Source organism: Pogona vitticeps, chromosome 1 (assembly GCF_051106095.1).
Source record: "Pogona vitticeps strain Pit_001003342236 chromosome 1, PviZW2.1, whole genome shotgun sequence".
Taxonomy (NCBI): Eukaryota; Metazoa; Chordata; class Lepidosauria; order Squamata; family Agamidae; genus Pogona; species Pogona vitticeps.
The window spans coordinates 2,462,602-2,484,598 of NC_135783.1; the positions used below are offsets into that span (position 1 = coordinate 2,462,602).

At 47.8% G+C, this 21,997-nt stretch overlaps 1 protein-coding gene across 8 annotated transcripts in view; it reads right to left on the minus strand.

Annotated features, from left to right (window-relative positions):
• Positions 1-21,529, minus strand: part of PTK2B (protein tyrosine kinase 2 beta) — an 87,230-nt gene extending 65,701 nt beyond the window's left edge. For 6 of the 8 annotated variants that reach the window (XM_078381417.1, XM_072986156.2, XM_072986155.2 and 3 more), the window contains exon 1: positions 18,369-18,610. The gene's annotated coding sequence lies outside the window, so the exon portion shown is untranslated. Of the gene's footprint in view, positions 1-17,963; positions 18,102-18,368; positions 18,611-21,424 lie in introns of those variants that run through there. The other 2 variants (XM_078381410.1, XM_072986139.2) reach the window with 2 other exon arrangements.
• Positions 21,530-21,997: the final 468 nt, after the last annotated feature.

Consider the following 21,997-nt stretch of genomic DNA (forward strand, 5'->3'; position numbering starts at 1 on the left):
GGTTGCTGCCCAAGGGTGGAGAGCGGGCTTTCACTTCACTGGGGCTTATTTTTGGGGTAGGGCTTCTATGACGAGCATCCTGAAAAATCCTACTAGGGCTTATTTTCAGGTTAGGTCTTATTTTCAGGGAAAACAGGGTAAGAAGGCAATTTTTTTAAAAAAAAAAGTGGGGAAATTATCTCACTGGACTACACTATTGAGAGTTCTGTTCGCTTCCCTGCTAGAGATTTGTTGTATTTGTTTTATTTATTCTATTTGTACCCCGCCTATCTGGTCAAACGACCACTCTAGGCAGCTAAGATTCTTGGTGGTGGAATCCCCCAGGGCCCCCTCCAGTCCCAAAAAGGACCGTTTTCCTTCTTGATAATAAGGGCCGGCACCTTTGTGACCCTGGCTGAGGAGTCCTTGTTTGTTCTTATTCACACCTTCTGTCTTGCATATTCTCCAAAAGTCACGTAGGCGTGCATCTAAACAGACCACGCATGAACCAGAAGCGCTTTTATTTTTCCTTTTGACTCTCCCCCCCCCAGCTTCCCCATAGATCCCACGATTAGCTCACAAGGCCCTCCCAGGTCTCGCCCCAAACACTGATAAGACCTTGTTCCGATTCAGGCCAACTCGGCGGTTAGCGGGTGCACCATGGGCCAACTTCCTCCCTGGTTTTCTGTTCATTCTTGGCTGTTTTTAGACAAACCCAGAACGACTCCACACCTCCCCACCCCCCCTCAACAACCAGATCCTGGTGCGCGCCCATGCACACAGCCGACCCTTTTCAAAAAGGAGGGCGAAAAAACCACAGTTCTCCCTTCTAAATGGAGCATCAACACATGGAACTTCAGCAAAAAGAGGCCTGTTGCTTAGCGACCGTTGTGCCTAGCGACCAAAGTGCCTAGCGACGGATGATGGACCTGTGATCCTTCCTTTGCTCCCCCTCCGTGATGCCAAATCCTTCCCCCTTCTGCTAAAACACATTTCCCTTCCAGCAGGGTTGCATTCTTCTGGCTGATAAAGGTTACCGGGAAACACGCCCACACCTGGCTTCTCGGGAGAAAACACAGAGACATGGGTGCACATGCACACACACACACATACATACACAACACTTTGTGGGGGAGGCGGTTTGCCACTTATTTTTAATGCCACATGGAACTGGGCGTTGAAGGCTTTTGTGCCGCTCGGGAAAGGAGAGCAAGGGGAGGCGGCGGGAGGACGGATTCGGGGTGGGTGGCTGAATCTGGGGTGGATTTTCAGAGCACCCTCAAAAAGGGACAGGGAAGTGGCCTTCCAGCGAGTCAGTGTCAATCTCTGTTCTTGTTTAGTCGTTTAGTCGTGTCCGACTCTTCGTGACCTCATGGACCAGAGCACGCAAAGCCCTCCTGTCTTCCACTGCCTCCCAGAGTTGGGTCAAACTCTAGAAGCCCATAAATGTCTGCTCTGCCTGGCAGGGACTTTCCAAAGGATGAAAAAGAAAGCACTTATCCACCTGTGATTACCTTTAAGTAGAGATGCCGGTAGGATGGGACCAAATAATCATAATCCTAGAACTGCAAAACTGGAAGGGACCCTATGAATCATCAAGACGAGGCACCATGGGAATCGAACTCCCAACTTCTCGCCCTGCAGCCCAAGACCTGTAAGGTGTGCATAAACTAGGTATACCTCCCAGAAGGGGGAATGATGGGGTCTGTTGTCCAAGGAAATCCCATACCTAGCAGGTGAGCGTTCACATAGTCACATGCGTGCGGGTCAGCAAGGAAAGGATTCACTCAGACACAACCGGACGGAAAAATGAACCTTGCCCGCATTTCTCAGCAATCTTTTGATCTGGTTCTACTTCCTTTTTCTCCCCACAGAGGCCCCGCCACTCACGTGGAATTATGAGGCCGCATGAGTAGAGAATAGAGCATAGGTTATGGATTTTAGTATTGCCATGGAGCCAAGACTAGACTATATACTGCATTATTGTAACCACTTCCCTGTATCTGTATTCCTCTGAGTATTGTTTGTTATATGATGAAAATAAATAAATAAAATTATTAAAAAGAATTAAATGAGGCTGGGAAGTCAGCAGGAGGGGAATGCAGCGCTGGCCCTCTGCTCCTGGAAAAGAAGCCGGCAGGAGTGTGATGGCTAGGGAGAAGCCTGAGCCTCCGATGGGGCTCGTATCGAGTCTCACTGGCAACTAGAGATGGGTCTGAACCAGCAAAATGGCAATTTGTTGTGATTTGTGATTCCTCGAGATTGACGAATCACGAATAATGAATTTACAATATATTTGTTTCTGGCGAATCGACAAATCAATATTTCAGTTTCTTTTTTTATTTATTTCAAAACACACAAGACACAAGACACAAAAATGGCAGGGAAGCTTCCTTTGACTCCTCGCCATAAGCCCTGGAAGTTTGGTGAAGTTTGTTTGGGTTTCAGATGCACGAGTTATATATCCACAATTTCCCCATGGCACTTAGAGGCACCTATATGGGAGGAAAACTTCTCCTGCCTCTCCTCTACAATCCCATGGATGTCTGAAACCAAGATTGGGTTTCAGGCATCCACGTTATGCACCCACGAAGTGGGTCTCCCCCCCCCAAGGCAAGTGCCCTTGAGCAGCTGGCTTGGGGAAACCCAGTCTTCACCAAACTTGGAAGGATTTTTGAACGAATTTTGTGATTTTTTTTAAAAAAGTCATGCCCATCTCTACTGGCAACTCTTGGTTGGTGCAGCTGTGGAGGGACTCATCCCACCAGCCCTTCGAATTTGCTGCCTGCCACAAACCTCTGAGTGAGGGAGTGCCAAAAAAAAAAATCCATGTGGATTTTGAAGTGTAGGCAAAGTAGGAAAAAAAAACAGGAAGGAGGGCTTTGCTGGGCAGGCAGAGAAGGCAAGGACCAGGAATGTGGGCCAAACCAGGTGTCCTATCCTCAGATATAACATCCTGGTTTTGAATTTTCCTTTTCCAGAAATTTTTATTTTTATGAAGGATTGCGGGATAGAGAGAAGAGATTAGACACAACCCTGCAGTGCTTGGAAAATGAACGCACACCCAGCAAAATACAGGAGAATCCTTCCATATTCACAGGATCAGTTCCCACAGTTTCACCAGCTGAAAATATTATTTATTTATTTATTTATTTTAATTTATTTATACCCTGCCTATCTGTTCAAAATGACCACTCTTTTAAAAATATTAAAAGATAAACAAAAAGATTAAAAGATAAACAAATCCAGAAAATAATATTTTCACATGTATTACCAGAACTGGCCACTGACTGTGCTGTGAATTCTCATTGGAAAAGGTTTCTGGCACCCTCTCATGGCCAGTTCTGGTAATGCATGTGAAAATATTTTTTTCTGGATTATTCTTTTCTTTTACCATGCTATGTACAGCGTTCACTATTAGCTGCGTTTTTCAGCATCTGTTGGGGGGGGGGCTTGGAACCAATCCCTCATGAATATGGTGGTCTTACTGTAGTCACAAGTATCACCTCCAAGAATGGCACAAAGCCCAGATAAGTTCTCCTGCTCATCTCTCACGTATATCACAATTGGCCTCATACAACAAGAGAGCTCTCTGGTTCTTCCACATGCTGCCACATAAATTCACAAAGCTTGAGTCATCGTTGGCATTTAAACAATTCTGGATCATCTGCGGCACTCCCGGCCTCTCCAGCCAATGTCAATGCTTTGTAAGTGATGCCGAATGGTGGAACACTTGGAGCGGGGCTGTCCCCTCAAACCAGGATCTGGCCGCCACGTCTCCAGAAAAATATCTCTCTGAAGAAAGATGCCTTTCCTACTCAGCTGGAGATGTGTAGCTGCACATCCCTAGAACCAGGGAGAGAGGCTCTCTAAGCCTGCCTTGTGGGCAGCCAGCCTTGACATGTTTGGAAGGAGAGCAAGCCGGAGTTATAATTACAGGTATGGTGGAAAAGAAAAAGCTCAGAATTCAGCTCAAAGTACACATGCCTAGAGATCTTTTCAGAAAGCCTCTCTGGATTCCCAGGTTCTTGCCTCCTCCCTCGTTTCTAGGTAGCGCACCGCTGCCAACCCACTAACTGGCTTGAAAGGCATGGGCGCATGGCTCCTGAATGGCTGGTGGTGAGTCACCGCCGCCTCCTGCTCCATAACCCCTGATGATGCTTTGTGTTGGAGCCTAAGAAGGAACATTGGAAGAGGGGGGAAGGACCCTCCTCCCACCTCTGGCAGGAGGAAGCTTCTTTGACAAATTCTTCTGCAGTCCGTTATGGCTGCAGGTGTGGGAGGTGAGAAGCAGGATAAGAGAGGATGGGGGTGTACATGTGTGTGCGCTGGCAAGTGTGTGGTGAGTTGCGGCTGCTACTTAGAAATGAATTTAGCCAGCTGGATTTAAACTGAAAACTAAGCCCTATATAAGGAGGAAAGATGGAAAGAACTGGGCCTGCTTAGCCTTGAGAAAAAAAGACAGAGGGGAGAGAGGAGAGCAGTCTCCAAAGAGGGATGAGGGGTGACAGGATAGCACTTTTCAAATATTTGAAAGGCTGTCCTCCAGAGGAGGGGCAGGATCTGTTCTCAATCATCCCTGAGTGCAGGACAGGCAACAATGGGCTCAAGTTACAGGAAGCCAGATTTCGGATGAATATCAGGAAAAACTTCCTAACTGTTAGAGGAGTATGACAACGGAACCCATGACCTTGAGAGGTGGTGAGAGCAAATGGGACCACTGTGGTTCAGATCTGCTTTGATCTGGATTCCTGCCTTACACAGGGGATTCGACTCAATGGCCTTAGAGGCGCCTTCCAACTCCATGGTTCTATGATTCTGTGTTTCCACTGCAGAAGAAACTTAAGTGACAGAAGAAGAAGAAGAAGAAGAAGAAGAAGAAGAAGAAGAAGAAGAAGAAGAGGAAGAAGAAGAAGAAGAAGAAGAAAACCAAACACATACACACCAGCAAAATATAGGGGGTCTTCTGATCCAATAGGTTTGTTTTATTTTGCTCAGTTTTCAGATTAAAAATTGCTAGGTCAACTTGGATAATTCAGGAATTGAAGTCTCTGTCTCTGGAGCCAGAGGTTGGGAGTTTGATTCCCCCACTGGGCCTCCTTGGCAGGGGCTGGACTCGATGATCTCTCGGGCCCCTACTTATTAAGTAGCACCCTTTTCTTTATTATATATTAAAATTGCCCCATGTTTATTGCCTGAACTTAAACAAACACACGTATGGTAGCTTTGCTTTATTGGAAGTTAATAAAAGAAACGTGAAAAGGGTCGACATCGAATTAAAAAGAGATGGAATTCACTGTTAGAAGGGTTGCCGCTATGGAAGGTGGGGGCGTATTCGTGCATCAGACCACTGATCCATCTGAAACACCCCAGTAATCTTGTGCCAACTAGCGATGAAACTTTCAGGAAGGATCCTTTCACAGGTCGAATCGGAGTTGCTAGGGATTTAAATCTGCAGTCTTTTGCTGCAAAACCTGCATTGTACCAGACAGCTACAAGTCTTCCGATGCTATTTTAAGCAGCATGAACAGATGTATTGTTTCCAAATCCTGTGAGGTGCTAGTCTGGTTAGTCCTCCTCTAGAGTGGCGTGTCCAGTACTGAAGGATGCTGACCAGTTGGGACAAGTTCAGAAGATTATAAGGTGACAAGAAGGATCAGGGGGCTGGAAACCAAGCCCTTTGAAGAGGAAAGGCTGGAAGAATTGGGCCTGTTTAGCCTTGAGAAAAGAGGGCTGAGGGGTGACAGGATAGCACTTTTCATATATTGGAAAGGCTGTCCTACATAGGAGGGGCAGGATCTGTTCTCCATCATCCCAGAGTGCAGGATATGCAGCAATGAGCTAAAGTTACAGGAAGCCAGATTACAGTTGAATATCAGGAAAAACATCTTAACTGTTAGAGCAGCACGACAATGGAACTAATGACCTCGGGAGATGGTGAGCGCTCCAACATTGGAGGCATTCAAGAGAAAATGGGACCATCCTCTGTCAGATCTGCTTTGATTTGGATTCCTGCACTGAGCAAGGGGTTGGACTCAATGGCCTTATGGGGCCCCTTCTAACTCAATGATTATGTAATTCTATGATTCCCAGATAAGAAAACTTTCATATTTCATTTGGAATTGCCCATAATAGTAACCCTTAGGTGTTACAAGCAAGGGCACCTTGATTCTTGGCTCTTCAAAAAATCAGAAGGGTGGGTGGGTGGTAAATCCACCCTCCAATCACTTGGAACAAAGTAAGCTTTAGGGCACAATCCACCGAAGGATTCTGGTACACAGGCCTACTTTAAACAAATCCATGGCTCCTACGTTGCTCTCACCCATTCCAGCGGGGACCACGGCGGAGAATCTCCCTGGAAATTCTGCCCTGGGTCGATCAATCAGCCGACCGAAATCAGTTCTTCTGACTCGCAGCCCCTGTTGGTTTATTGCAACTTCGAGCCAGCTCAAGTCCGAGAAACAAATCAATACATTAAAAGATACACACGGTAGACGAGCACAGGAAAGGAGGTGTCAGAAGTATCGGTGGTCAACCTCAGAGGGCATCTTTCCGGAAGTGTTAAGCAATAGAGACAGGTGGAATTAAGGGGGCTGCCAGCCCAGCTTCCTGGACAGGACCAGTGAGCAGATCACTCCTACCACCTTAAATGGGGTTTTATGGGAAGTGGAGACTCTGGCTGTGACTATGTGTCCAAATGCAACAGGATCTGCTCTGCCTATGAACCAGGGGAATTCAAATTATTTTGTTTACTGAACACATGATGCAAAGACTGATTCAAATCACTCTGGTCCTTTTTGCTTTCAAACTAGCTTCCCCCCCCTTCTGCTCCTGGGGGCTGCTACTTTTTCAAGCCAAAATTATTTGAATGGACTTTTTCCATGTGCTTAGTTGATATCCTCTTGTAAAGACGAAGTGTGTGTGTGGGGGGGGACCTACGTCACTGTTTCAGTGACACCGTTGAGGCATGGTGTTCATGCACCCCCCCTGCATTCTTTCCTCTCCCCTGATCATCTTTAAATTTTCAAATGTATTTTAAAATTCATTCCATAGGTAAGTTTAGAGCTAGATCACCCTATCACTTTATTGTTGGGTCCTTGTTATTATTACTTCCCATATTTATACTCCTGATAGTTTTCCATCAGATTGGCAGAGGTGGGACCAGAGGAAGGGAAAAGGATCGGCAAAGGCAGGACCAGAGGAAGGAAGGAAGGAAGGAAGGAAGGAAGGAAGGAAGGAAGGAAGGAAGGAAGGAAGGAAGGAAGGAAGGAAGGAAGGAAGGAAGGAAGGAAGGAAGGAAGGAAGGAAGGAAGGAAGGAAGGAAGGAAGGAAGGAAGGAAGGAGACTGTGGACTGGAATGTGACTTGCACCACATCCACTATGTACAGTGAACTCTTGGATCAAGCCACTGCCCCTAAGTGAGCACTGACTGCAATTTGAAATGTAATACAGACTGAAATCATTATTTTAAAAAAGCCGAATTGCTCACACCCTGAGTTATCGATGAACACCATGCCACCAAACAGAACCCTCTCGGATGCAAGTCTACCTCTTAAATTTAGCAACTGGGGACTGGCAGCGGAGAATGAGGTTGCCCATGCGGTGCTTGGGGCCTTCCTAAAGCCATCAAGCTGGCTGCCGTGCTGCTGGAAACCGGGCCCTAGGCTAGGGGAGTGAGTCTTTCTCCTCTTGACCCCACGGGGCCCTTGTCTGGACGTTGCCTTCCCCTTGGCTTCTGCTGTGTGCAGCCCCAGCCTTTCCTTGCCGTGATTCACCGTGGCACAGATGGTCCCTGATTTTGTGTTTCACCGCCTCCAAATAAGAAAAAGGGACTTTTTCCCCTCCCCTGCCTCCGGTACAAGACGTTCTGCTTCTCTTATTTCTGCACTTCTTCACTCAACCGCCCCCCCGCCCTACTTTCACTTTCTTTTTTTAGTTACTTCCACTCCTGATGTTAAACAGCAAACTGAAACACAGAGAGAGCAGTTCTAACGGTTCTGACGGGAGGTGGGTTCAAAGGAAGGGCCACATCATCCTCCCAACAATTCTCCCCCCCCCCCTCCCAATTTGCCCATCAGCTCCATCAGCTCGGAGCAAGTTGGGTTTTGCATTTCCTGTCTGCTTGGAGCCAAAGGACTCTAGAGGTGAACAGGAGAAAGCAATGTACAGTTGGGCACCATGCCAGGAAACGACCAGGGTTGCATGCCAGAAATTCCATCTTTTCGAAACACGCAGGGAAAGGGGTGTGATCTCAAACCTGGCACAATCGTAATCAGAGTGAGGGCAACAAATATTTGGCGGCGGTATTGTTTTTTCCCCCTGTTCAGAGCTAGGGTCTAGGCTTTGAAACCTTCCCTTATAATCATCATCTTAGAACTGCAGAGCTGGAAGGGACCCCGTGGGTCATCAAGTCCAGCCCCTCTCAAGGAGGCCCCATGGGGGAAAATCCAACTCCCAACCTCTGGCTCCACCACCAGCTGTCCAAACCACCGAGCTATCCAGCAATTCAATAATAATAATTTTGAAAGGGCAGATCTGGAAGGAACCCTATGGACCATCGAGTCCCTTTAGCTCCACATCCAGATGCCTAAACCTCTAAGCTATCCAGCAGTTCATGTGTCAAGACTGCAAACCCGTGCTGTTTTAAACATCACAGATAATTATGGAAACTTTTGTGGATTCTGTTCCGACCGTGGCCAAGAGGTTAGCCTGAAAGCTGCCCCCATCACATTTCCTCCAGCGACTGATCTATCAAGAGGCAACCTGCCTCTGATACGGGAAGTGTTACAAGGCCACCCTGACTCGTCGACAATGGAATTTATCCCTTAACGCTGTCCAAACTGGCAGCCACCTGTACCCACGGTGGTACCAAGTTCTACAGTTCAACCTAAGGCGGTGGGAGTCGATGGCTGAAATCCAGCAGTAAATCACAAGTTGAGTAGACCTGCTGAATCCACAGGTGGAAGAGTTGATTCATCCAGTCCCCATGGATTCAAAACCACACCAGGTAGTTTAGCCACACTTTAAAGCCAAGCCGGGCACACAAAAGCAGGCGAGACCATTTAAAAACAACAACAGGCACCCAAATACACATGAGGAATTCAGGACAGGTTCTTCACCACCCGAAGGAAACCCATCTCTCTTCCAACAGCTAAAGAAGACCTAGAGGCCTTTTGGCCACTTAACTGAGAAAGAACCAAGAAGACGGAGTGAACGTGATCACGGTGTGACGCGATGGAGTTAAAAGCAGGAACTCAACGTGGATTCTTTCCTGCTGCTGGTCCTCATCCCATTTTCGACGGACAGGGAAACTGGCTTGCTTTTAGAGACAGAGCAAACTTTTAAACCAGTTGTTCCCAACCTTGGGCCACCCCGGTGTTCTTGGACTGCAACTCCCAGAAACACTGGGTCAGTACAGCTGGTCGCAAAGGCTTCTGGGAGTTGCAGTCCAAGAACATCTGGGGGACCCAAGGTGGGGAACGTGTAGAAAGTTCCCCATGCCATTTGAGTCAAAACATACCAAGATCATACCTTCCCAGAGCTTGGAAAAGTTAACTTCAAAAAAAAAACATTAAAAACTTTTCAGAAGTTACTATCTGCCCTAGAATTCCCTCCAACAACAGTGCCCGTGGGAAAGCTGGGCGGTCTTAATCCAAAAAAGGAACTTTCTCAAGGTCTGTCTGCCTCTAGGAGATTGTGAAAAGTCGTCTTATACAAGAAGAAGCCAAAAACTTTGGCCTAAGGTTTTCCGTTTCGGCTTGAACACCTGTTGCTTTTATTATTCTAGAAATATTTTTAATATATATTATTTGATGTCTTTAAAAAAAAAAAAAAAAAAGCCTCCCAGAGACCTTTGGGTAGAGTGGGCGGCATATAAGTTAAATAAATAAATAAGTTAAATGAATAAATTATTTTTAAAAAGAAAAGCTTTGTGAGAAGTCAAAAGTCTGTTTGAACCCTTGATTTGTTCTCATGTCATCATTCATATGGACCCGTGGCCTGGATTCACGCTAGCCTCCAAGGATGGGCCCCAGGCAATCAAGCCACTTTCTGTTTGAAGTTTGTTCCATGGCCTGACCAAGTGCTACTTCACACATGATGCTTTGCCAGAGGGAGATTTCTCTCTTAATTATACAGGGAAGAACAAAGTAATCTCGGTTTCCTTCCGGAAGAGGGTAATTGGGAATCACGCAGCTTTGCTGCATGCATTCTTGCTGGAAAGGGAAATTCCCAAAATCCATTTTAGGGCCCTGCCTTCTTCTGGACTGGCCAAGACATCCCAAAATAGTAACCAGGCTTTTGAGATCCCTGGAATTCTTCCTCGGGTTAGATCAGGACTGGACACCTGTACCTCCACACGCAGGTTCTGTTTAATTTTGAAGGGGAAAATTGTACCAGGATCCCGCCCTTTAAAAAGCACATGGGAGACCCGTTAACGTTCTTTTAGGTGCCCCGGCTGGTTTCAGATGGGAGCTGGTGCTGTTGAGAGGAAAAGAGACATGATTTTTCATCCTCCAGTTTTGAAAATGTAAAATCCAAGTGTTACCAGGATCATTCTTCATCCTACCCGTGTCATGGCTCCAAGGAAAGACCCCTTTCCTTTGGGTTTGCCCCCAGCTTTAAGCTTGTCTCTGGTCCATGTGCCTTGCACGTTAAGCTACATGTTCACCTGGCCAACATTTGCATTATCCTCAAGCTACTTTGAAAGCACGGGAAGTGCAAGAGTAACAGGAAGGCAAGATTCCTTGTTCGCTATCAGGGCTGGCCCTGCCCTTTGGCAAAGGGGGTCTTTTGCCTCTGGCAGCTAATTCTAGAAGACGGCAGAAGCCGCCTCCCAGCCATTCCTCTCGAAAGCCATGGAAGGACCAAATGGCGTTGAGTCACGAAAGCCGGTCTCTTGGTTCTGTGGTCTTCTCATCTGTGATGAAATTCGACTAAAGCTTTCAGTCGCAGGAAGGCGTACCTGCATTGGTTCCCCTCCTGTTTCGGGAGAAAGTAACGGAAGAAGTTTCCAGATGGGTCAAAGCATCGTGACACCCTCCAGCATCTTTCCCTCGGAAACTTTTGCTTGGAGCACTATAAGGGCCAAAATACGAACCGGGACAAATAAAAAAATCCTTAACTGCCAGCGGCTGGGTTGCGGGAGAAGCTGATCAGGCTCCTTGTGGAAAGGAGTTCCGCAGTCTGGGACTAGTGACCGAGAAGTCTCCCGTTGTGTCCTCAGCGGCTTTTTAATGCCCGCAAGAGCAACAGGACCAAAAAGGAGGTCTCCCCAGAAGATCGAGGCAGAAGGGAGAACACAATTTGGAGGCTGCTCAAAATGTCCCCACAGCAGCTCTATATATACAACCAAAAAAGTCCATGCTAATAGCATTCCTATAACTAACAACATATTTAATTTGGACCTAAGCGTGGCCCTTCGGAAAGGTATTCAAGAATGCATTTGGATCCGTGAGCCTGCTTCTGCGCGCTTCCATGCTTTGTCTCCTCTCTTCCCGCCTCTGATGTCTCCCTGTTTATCTTCTTAGAAACAGGAGATGCTGTCATGACAATTCAGACTTATGAACACGTCTTTATCCTGGGTACGAAGGGTACATTCATTCATTCATTCATTTAAAATATGTTTACCCCACCTTTCTCCTTAAAAAGGACCCAAAGCGGCTTCCATAACTGAAATACAATATTTAAAGCTGAAAACAATGAGTATAAAGAGGCAGCTTACATGGTTAAAAGTCAATATTAAAGCTAAAGCAATAACTATACAAATATAAAAAAGAACAAACAAATACCACTCTCAGGCGGTAAACACAGGTAAAACTAAAGATTAGTCAGAGCAGAAACACATAGCAATCCATTAAAAAAACCCCACTCAGACAAGCAGTTCCTGAAGGCTCGCCTGAAGAGGAAATTCTTGGCCTGCTTGTGGAAGGCCAGCCAAAATGCAGCCAGCCTGGCCTCCAGTGGCAGGGAGTTCCAGTGGCAGGGGGTTCCACAGCTTGGGAGCCTTCTCTCGTGTCTCCACCAAATGCACCCGTGAAGGTAGAGATAAAGGCCTCCCCTGATGATATGAACACCCAAGCTGGCTTTAGTCTGTATAAATTGAAACTAACGCCTGGCATTGTGCCCGTGGGGCAGCGCTTTTGCTGGGACACCTTGAGACCACCTGGCCGCTTGCCCAAGGCTACCCAGGCTGGCTCTTCTCCCCGGATTGCCCAGCGGGAAACGGAATGCCCAAAATCTAGCTTCTCTCCAGTTGTTCCAAAGCACTCTGCTCTCCAGCTGGCCCATTTTTCACCTTTCAGATTTCTTATCACCTGCGGTCCTGCCTTTCTAGAAAATGCCCAAGGTGATTTGATGCAAGCAGAGAAAGCTCTCTCTATTTCCCCCCCACTTCCGAAAACACCTTCTCTACATAGGCACAAAGTGACGGACTCACAAACAACTGGACGGCAGCTAAATCAAACCCAACACCCTTCGCTGAAAGCAGACGGTCAAAGATCCGGGCTCCCGTTTCCGAAGGCCGCGGCAAGAGCGGAACAGGGTGTCCGAGGACGGGACATTTTGGAGATCACCCATTCACACCAGGGTCACCCGAAATCAGGGGTGACTCAACAGCACATAACCACAAACCGTTCCCCTTCCTGGGTGTCACCAGAGCAGAAAGCCCCCTCTGGGCAGCCACACACTGGATGATCTTTAAACAGGTACAACATGTGCCTAGAGGACCAATAACAACTCCTAGAATCCCCCCCAGCCAGCAAGCCCGACGGCCTGGCTCCCTGGAAAAGTCTGGGAAATGTAGCTGGTGCACACATGCCTCGGTTTGGGTGCCAGCTTTGAGCGCAGGGGCTGTTGCAGAAAAGTCATGGGATAGAAGAGGTGGGACTCGAACCCGTGGCCCCACCTCTGACCGGCGTGGCTCTTCTGAAGACGGCCGGCGAGGGTACGCACGTCAGCTCAGCCGGTGAGCTGAAACGATGGGTATGACGCTGGTGGCTTATTTATTCCCTAAACGCTGGCTTATTGGGCCAAGGGTTTTGGAACCCAAGTCTCCTTTCTTCTCCGGAGACCTTCAACTCTGGTACCCGCCACGGAAAGAGAAGAACGATAAAGAGATTTCTCAACCCAGCCCAGATCTGCAGACTTTGAGAAGGTGCCCAAACGTCACGGTCCTCGGAGCAGAGCCGGGATGTGGTTACGGGGTTTCTCAAGGGCACGCAGGAGGACGGCTCGGGACGCTTGCGGCCTCTCTTGTGGGTTGTGTCACAAGCCAGGCCTGGGGATTTGCAGGTTGTGTCACCAAATGGGCCACCGAGTGGGTGCACCGCAGACTGAAGTCTGGGTAGGTGGAAGGTATCAAGTCCCATGTTCTCATCATGAGCATGAACAGCAACAACAACAAAAAAACACCATGCCATCCATTTGGACTCCAGCTTCCAGAATCCCCAACCAGTGTGGCTCGGAGCTCCCTGAAATCTGTGAACTTGCGGACTGGATGTTGACCCGCAAACAGCTCACGAGAAGGGCTTCCACCGAGCAGCCCCCCCCCCCGACACAGAACCGGCCGTCCCCTTTTCTCTCCCCTGTTTCTTCCCTCTTGCGGATTTTTTTTTGTTCACGGACAGCTAAAACACACCCAGTGGGAAAGGAAGAGGAGGTAGGAGTTTTCTCCCAAGAAAAAGCCAAGAGGGAACACAACGTTCCCCCGGCAGCAGCTGTTGTGTCGGAACATTCGAGGGAAAGGAAGGCTTGGGGAACAGAAATGATGCCACCCAAGGCAGAGCGAGAAAACGGTCTTACACCACCGGATCAGGCCTTGGCCCCATCGCACCCAGGATGGTGTCGCCGGAGCAGGACTCTTTTTGACCCCGGCCCCTTGCCCTCCTCGACGCCCTGATCCTTTTTCAGAGGCATCAAATGACTAAACACGAGAACTCTGTTCAAATAACATCCCTGCAGGGTGAGCACCAGGATCTGGGCCAGCCCGACCATCAGGAGGCTGCAGATTGAGAGTCCCCTGAAAGACACCAGCCCGCAGTCGAGGGTGTATTTGGTTATTTTTTCCTGCTACAAAGGAAGAGGAAGAGGAGGAGGAGGCACTGGCTAGCTTTGGGAACGATGCACCTTAATTCAAGGTTATTTATTTGTTAATAGACCACCTTTCCCCCAAGATAGATCCTAAGATGGCTGGCAGTATGAAAAGAAACAAGATTAGAAGCTGAAATAGCTTCAAGTATAACTGGATAAAAACAGTAATAAAAAGACGTTAAAAACAACAATAAAAACATAACAGTCCCATTTAAAAAAAAAAAAAAAAAAACACGTCTTAGAAAGACAGTCAATGAAACAAAGCTTGCCTGAAGAGAAAGGTCTTTTGCCAGTTTGCGGAAGGACAGTAAAGATGAGGACCAGCTTGGCTTCCAGTGGGAGGGAGTTCCAAAGTCTAGGTACAGCCACAGAGAAGGCCCTCATGGTCAGCTGGGCCAGGGTCCCGATCCCCCTCAGCCTTCTTCTGCACAGACCTATTGATTGAACAGGGCTTCAGCCGACAGGGGCCATGGGGCCATGTGAGCCGCTGCAGGGTATGGGGGCCAAGGGCTTCATCCAGGATAAATTAGCTTTGCATACTTGTACAGCCACCACAGGGGCAGGGTGTGCATTACAGGTAGTAGGGCCAACTCCCCATCACAACCAAGGACTGGCTGTGTTAGCTGGGGAGATTCTGGGAAACAGTGCCTGCCAAAAAGTGAATCAGCCCTGGTGGTTTAGTGAAACCTCCATATTCAGAGGCAGTATACCCCTGAAGTGCCGGTTTATGCTGGAGAGAAGAAGGCATCACATACTGACCTCCTAGACCAGGGGTCTCCAGATGTTCTTGGACTGTAACTCCCAGAAACCCTGGCCAGCACAGCCCGGGGGTGAAGGCTTGTGGGAGTTTTAATCGAAGAACATCTGGAGACCCAAGGTTGGAAACCATTGCTCTAGACGCCCCCCCCCGCCCCCCATGGATGGACGCTCACCTCTCCGTCTTAAAGGCTTATTGGCTGATCTCGCAGGACAAGACAAGTGTCTCAGGTTTTGGAGCCTCTTAGCCACCAGTTCTCACAAACCGGCAAGCGAAGCAGCCCGACTTCACTCTGGAAGTGTCCCAATCCGGCCGCGGGGTGGGACGCTTCCTCAGCCACGTAAAAACTTTTCTTCCTATCGTAAGCCAGAGGGTGGAAAGAAGGGTTCTCCCCCGTGGCCTCTTGCCTGACCCACTCATTTCCTTTGTGACCGTTCTCCTTCGGCCCATAGGGCACGGTTATGTCCAGAAACAGCTGGACGGACGGCCTCGTCCCCTGTTCCTTTCTGGGTTTTGGAGGACGAGTCATGGTGGAGCCAGCGCCGGCTCGAAGGGGGAGCCGAAGGGAAGTCGCATCTCGAGAAGAACATACGGGCGCTTTGCGGGTTCCGGAACCCCTGCCCCTCCAAAAAATAAAAATAAAAACCCACTTTTGCACGGTGTGCATTTCTGGCCCAATTATGAAGAAAAACAGGGTCAGGCAACCCCTAGGAGGTGAAGTGTCCAAGCCGCACTCGAGAACCACGACCTGGAGCAGCCACAACGCACGCACGGAGGCATGCTGGAACACATGCACAGCGATGGAAAATTTGCAAAGAGCACAACCCGATTATTTTTTGGTTGGAGATAGTTTGAGAAAGAGCAAAACGTCCACTTTTCTGAAAACTGTTTTTGACACGTGTGTGTGTGTGTGTGTGTGTGTGTGTGTTTTCAATACAACCTTTTCATATGAAGCTTAAGTTGAACTGCCTTTTGACAGTTCCAGTTTATTTACCTTTCTCTCTCACTCACACACTCTTTCAGTAAACTGCCAGGGGGGGGGGGGGCTTGACTTCAGGGAAAGTGAAACAGGGGTTTCAAAGCCTCGCACAACCCACCTTGTGATGGAGCCAGTGTGCTTTTATTTATTTATTTATTTTTGCTCCACACTAGACCACCTGAGCGAGCCCTGATCCCCGGACAAGAAGGAGAGCAGGTTGCTCAGGAAAAGAATCACCGCACCCTGAAGTCTTCAGCTCTGGCGCTTCTCTTTCATAAATTAACAACATGTACTTGCAATTTTTTGCTACTCAGTTTTCTCCATTAACCCCCCCCCCCAATGCATTATGATGTCTCGCTTTCCTTTTCTCCCTTGTAGGAACAAAACACAGCTGGCTGGATAGCTCAGTTGGTTAAGTATTTGGCTGCAGAGCTGGAGGTTGGGAGTTCAATTCCCCACTGGGCCTCCAAGTGAGGAGAGCCCCCCCCCCATGTAGCCTTGGGCCAACTGCAGAACAGTTGCAGGACACCTCCAGAAGAAGGGGATGGGAAGCCACATCTGTGCATTCTCTAGTGAGAAAACCCTGGAAAAGGGTTATCATAAGTCATAGAGTCAGAAGAGAGACCACTGAGGCCATCCAGCCCAACCCCCTGGAATTGGCTTGCAGGCACACAATTATTATAACACACAAAAGCAAATGGAACTCCTGTTCCAAATCTTGCGAATCTTGGAAAGAAAAAATATGCTGGAACATACAAACAGATTGGGCACCCTCTGTGCTTTGAACTGCAGGGCTAAAATCTGGGATTTTAAATCTCTCTCTCTCTCTCTCTCTCTCTCTCTCTCTCTCTCTCTCTCTCTCTCTCTCTCTCTCTCTCTGTGTGTGTGTGTGTGTGTGTGTGTGTGTGTGTGTGTGTGTGTGTGTGTGTGTGTGTGTGTGTGTGTGTCTGTGTGTAAAACAAAGATCAGCTCCAAAAACAGATAATAGAGAACAATTACAGTACATATTGGTGATGATTATTTCTCGTTGGCTGGCTCTGCTCACCTCCTCTCCCAGCAAAAAGACAAAAGAAACAGTGCCAGGCAACTTTAAAGGATAAATAAACACTAAAAGAAAATTATTCTTGCTTTCGTACGTCTCAGATCACCTCCCAGACAGGACTGCCAAAAGCCGATTCCACAAGAAAACATCTCCAGGTCTTTCAAAAATCAACATTTCCACAACACTTCTGCTTTGAGTTAATGATTTATTCCCACATGAGAACCTGTCTACTCCGAAGGCATTCAATAGGATTTATTCCCAGGCAGTCCTATCCATGCTTATCTGGGAGTAAACCCTACTGAGCAAAGATTTATAGGATTCTTACACCATTACAACTCGACTAAGTGGATAATTCTCTCCCCACATTATGCTCAGGAAGAAAGTGGAGCCTTATCAAAGTTGAGAAAAACAAACACCAGAGCCGTGAAGCCACCACGCGCCTGTTTACTCTTCCAGGCAAAGAAATGTGCTCCTCAGCTGAACATTTATTTATTTTGGCTAGAAAAAATGAGCCAAACAGCGACTGCCGAACCACCGGGTGCCAAATCTGGGAGATCTTAGCCAGAAGGGTGGGAAGGGGGTGAGGAAAGCCATTTGTCGGAAATGTGAAACCGTGCGCACCCACACACCACAACCTGGCTTTTCTCAGAGACGCACCTGGCCCGCCGTCATGCCACCGAAACCAAAAGGAAAGCCATCAGCCTCCTCTTCTGTGTTAATATTGACTTTGGGGCAGAGAATGCGCGTGGCCGATCATGGCCGCAGTTACCTCGCCTTGCCCTGAAGGCGATACACGCCTATGGAAAGAAGCAAGGAAAGATTCTGGACTTGCACACCAGCCTGTGCTGCAAGCTAAACCAAACTGAGGCACCGGAACTGGGAGGGGGGACTCCAATTATATGTGCCCCGAGGGGATCCACCTAGGCTCTATGCAGGCCAACGGTCTCGCTCTCTGGAAGCTGACCTGTGTGTGGCGTCCATCTCCAGAACCAAGCTGGGGTCCAGCAACCCCAATGCACCTTTCCATGGGAAACGAAGCGCATGACACTCCCCCTCCCCGCGCACAAAACAATCGCTCTGTTGACCTTGAGTGACCTGCCCCCTCCCTTTTGGCTCACCTCTGGCGCCAAGGGCTGTCCGGGGGACCCAGGTGCCAGAGTCCGGTGCGAGGGTGCTTCCTGCGCACTAGACACCCAGCTGTGGAAGCCGGGGGTCCCAAATGCACTCCCAGAGAAGCCACCCGTCTCTTGCTTGGCCTTGTTTCCGTCTCTTGGGTCTCTCTCTCTCTCTCTGCCCGCAGGCCCCGTCGATGACAGGACTCCTCTACCTACTTCCTGGTTGCGCCTTCCCTTCTCCCCGCCTGCAGCCAGATGTGTCAGGGTTCGGCATCTCTGCAGAAACAATTTCATGCCTCCAGCCCCACAGGAAGAAAAAAAACCTGCCCGGACAGGAAACTCTCAATCTCTCTCTCTCTCTCTTTTTCTGCTGCCTCCCTCTTGTCTGACAAGGTGAGGAGGACTTACCTGAGATGGATCCAGGGCGTCCTTCTGCAAAGTCTCTTTCTGAGCTCCCAGCCAGGGCGATGCTCTCCACTTCCAACGCAGAGCAGGTGAAACAGAACTTTGAGAGTGGGTGTTAGAGAGAGAGAGAGACGATGCACTTGAGTGCTCGGTGTGTATGTCTATTTTCCAGCCTCCGACACACACATACACACAGAGATATGATTTTTTAGAAACTTATTATGGCCACTCCCCTCTTTCTAGCTGCCCACTTCCTTAAAGAGCCCAGAGAGGAGGAGCGACAGGGCAAAACCAGGCACATTCTGCAAGACTGGGGACTTCCGTAGCAACTGCCAGCTGAGGAAGTAGAAGCCAGAGAGAAAGAGAGAGAGAAAGAGAGAGAGAGAGAGAGAGAGAAATACCCAACCACCTCTTTGGTGCACCAGCTCACCACAGAGAAGTGTGCAAAAGAAGCATCTGCGGCCGATGGAGCTTTTGAGTCACACAGAAACCGGTGTCAGCTGCAAGCCGCACAATCCTTGCAGGTTCTTCTCACCCCAAAAGGCGACATCGCCTGCCATCATCTTCCGCTATCATGTCCCGACTAGTAGGAAAGGGGTGTACAAAACCCTTTGTGGACGAGAGAGGGAGGATCAGTTCTGTGAGAACAACCCCCACCACCACCGCCTTCAAAACAGGCAGAGAACAAATGCTTGGAAAATAAGTATATCTCGCTGGCCCCATGATTGATCGTGCTAGATATAGAACTCACGGCATGCAGCTTCAGTGGAAAAAAAAGAGAAGATAACAAAGTGTTCAAAAGTGAGTCAGAGATGAAGAGAAACCTGTTCTTTCTTGGGTAATACAAAAATGTATAGGAATGATTCCCAGAAAAATACATCCGTTGCCTGTTCACATCTCCCTGCGTGTTGTATGACAGCCACTTACTGGAAACACACACAGCAAATGTTTTTAAGTGCAATATTAGTTTCATTTTAATTCTCACTTAATGTTTGCGTTATTCGTTGTTGCTATCACTGTTGTAAACGGGCTGGAGGGACCATTAGTTAGATGGGCGTAATAGAAATTGAAATACTGTAAAAATGGAACAGCATCAAGAAATTTCACACATTATTATAAGCAGTTGCAGATTCCAGAAATAACATAATCAGAGCTACAAAAAACAGCAATATTAGGAACAGCACACATACTGCATTGATATTTAAGAAGGTGTATCTGTTATATAAAGCACGACAAAGCTGTATATTGTATCCCTGCTTATTTAACTTATATGCAGAATAAATCATGTGAAAGGCAGGACTGGATGAATCCCAAACCGGAATTAAGATTGCCAGAAGAAATATCAACAACTACAGATATGCAGATGATACCACGCTAATAGCAGAAGGTGAGGAGGAATTAAGACATAGACATAGACATAAGAAATTTATTTGTCATTGCACTCACAAGTGGGTGCAATGAAATGAGGTGCTCTTCCCCAAGGTAAAACTGGACAACACCACTACAAAAAAAAAAGTTAAAATATCACAACACTCACCATACAAATATAGATACCCTGTTTCTCCCAGCAATTAAAATTCCACCAAAAACTTAATGAGAGTGAAAGAGGAGAGCACCAAAAATGGTCTGAAGCTCAACATCAAACAAAACAAAACAAAACATAACATAACAAAAACAAAAAAAAGATGATGGCCACTGGTCCCATCACCTTCTGGCAAATAGAAGGGGAAGATATGGAGGCAGTGACAGATTTTACTTTCTTGGGCTCCCTGATCACTGCAGATGGTGACAGCAGCCACGAAATTAAAAGATGCTTATTTCTTGGGAGGAAAGCGATGACAAACCTCAACAGCATCTTAAAAAGCAGAGACATCACCTTGCCGACAAAGGTCCGCATCGTCAAAGCTATGGTTTTTCCAATAGCGATGTATGGAAGTGAAAGCTGGATCATAAAGAAGGCTGACCTCCAAAGAATGGATGCTTTTGAATTGTGGTGCTGGAGGAGGCTCTTGAGAGTCCCCTGGACCGCAAGGAGAACAAACCTATCCTTTCTGAAGGAAATCAACCCTGAGTGCTCACTGGAAGGACAGATTCTGAAGCTGAGGCTCCAATACATGGCCATCTCATGAGAAGAGAAGACTCCCTGGAAAAGACCCTGATGTTGGGAAAGTGTGAAGACAAGAGGAGAAGGGGACCACAGAGGACGATATGGCTGGACAGGGTCACCGAAGCGACCAACGTGAATTTGACCCAACACCGGGAGGCAGTGGAAGATAGGAGGGCCTGGAGTGCTCTGGTCCGTGTGGTCACAAAGAGTCGGACATAACAACAAAACAGCAACAAAATCTGTTATTTAAAACCAGTCAGTGTTTATATATCTTTGATGGACAAGAGTATCTTTTAACAACAGCAAGAGAGCAACCACTGGCATCCATCAATTCTTCTCAAATTGCCATTCGGAATGCTTTATTTTAGTGGTTGACAACCTGCTTCTGGGGAACACAGCTCTCTACCTGTTGGATGCTCAAATCTGGAAGCCACAAGGCCATGTGCACCTAGAGGTCAGGGGAAGGGTCTCCAAGGGGCTTGAGGGTTGTCCATTTTTTCTCTTAGATGCCTCCAATGTTGGAGCATTCATCACGTCCTGAGGTCATGGGTTCCCTTGTCATACTGCTCTAACAGTTAAGAGGTTTTTCCTGATATGCAACCGAAATCTGGCTTCCTGTAACCCACGGTTGCCTGTCCTGCACTCTGGGATGAACAAGAACAGATCCTTCCCCTCCTCTGGATGATGACATTTCAAGCCACACCTGGCAAGAGATTTTCCCCTTTTCTCTTTGGGGCAGGTAATGTAGCTAAAATTGCAGCTGCTGCAAAGAACAGGCTCCGTTTCCCTACTAAAGCCCTCTGCAGACAAAATAGCTGATTCACAGCATTTTTTCCTTAAAGCTGTCAATAGGGTTGTTTTCCTTCCCTGGGAAATGAAAAAATTAGGAAGTGAAGAACGCCACACAAGAAGGGGGGAAAAAGTTCTCACGATTAGAGAAGCGTCCACTTACGTTTGCAAGGTGGTCTGTCCCTCCGTCAGGCAAAGCCAGAGGCCAAATAAAGACATGCCCGTGGAACGAGAGAAAGACGTAAGGTAAATGCCGAAGGCAATGATGGAACCCTTGCAAATATTTTAGGATTCAAAATAAGGAACCCCACCAGTAACATCTCTCCTCACAAAGAGAGGAGTTCTCATGTTGCTACTGACACCAAGTGGCCACAGTCGGCAGGTACAGAGAAAGAGAGAGTTTAACAACATGCTTATTTTTTTGAAGAGGACTTCTTGAACCACAGGGCAGGAATGGACATTACAGAGAACATGGGTTCTTAAAGGTGAAAGCCCTTTAGTGTTGGAGAGAAATGATTCCGGCAGCTTCTCCTGTTAGAAGAGCCAGACTTTGCAGGCCTCTGGGGCTTTAAGTCCTGGACAGTACCCACAAAACTAGCTTGCAAATTGTGTAAGGCGAGCAATGCTCCTCCTGTGCACTCAAAGGCTTTTTGGCAGTTATGGAATAAAATGGCAGGCTGTCTATAATGTCTGTTTCTCTCCCAAGTGGGACACGAAGCTAGCTCTCATGTAGTTT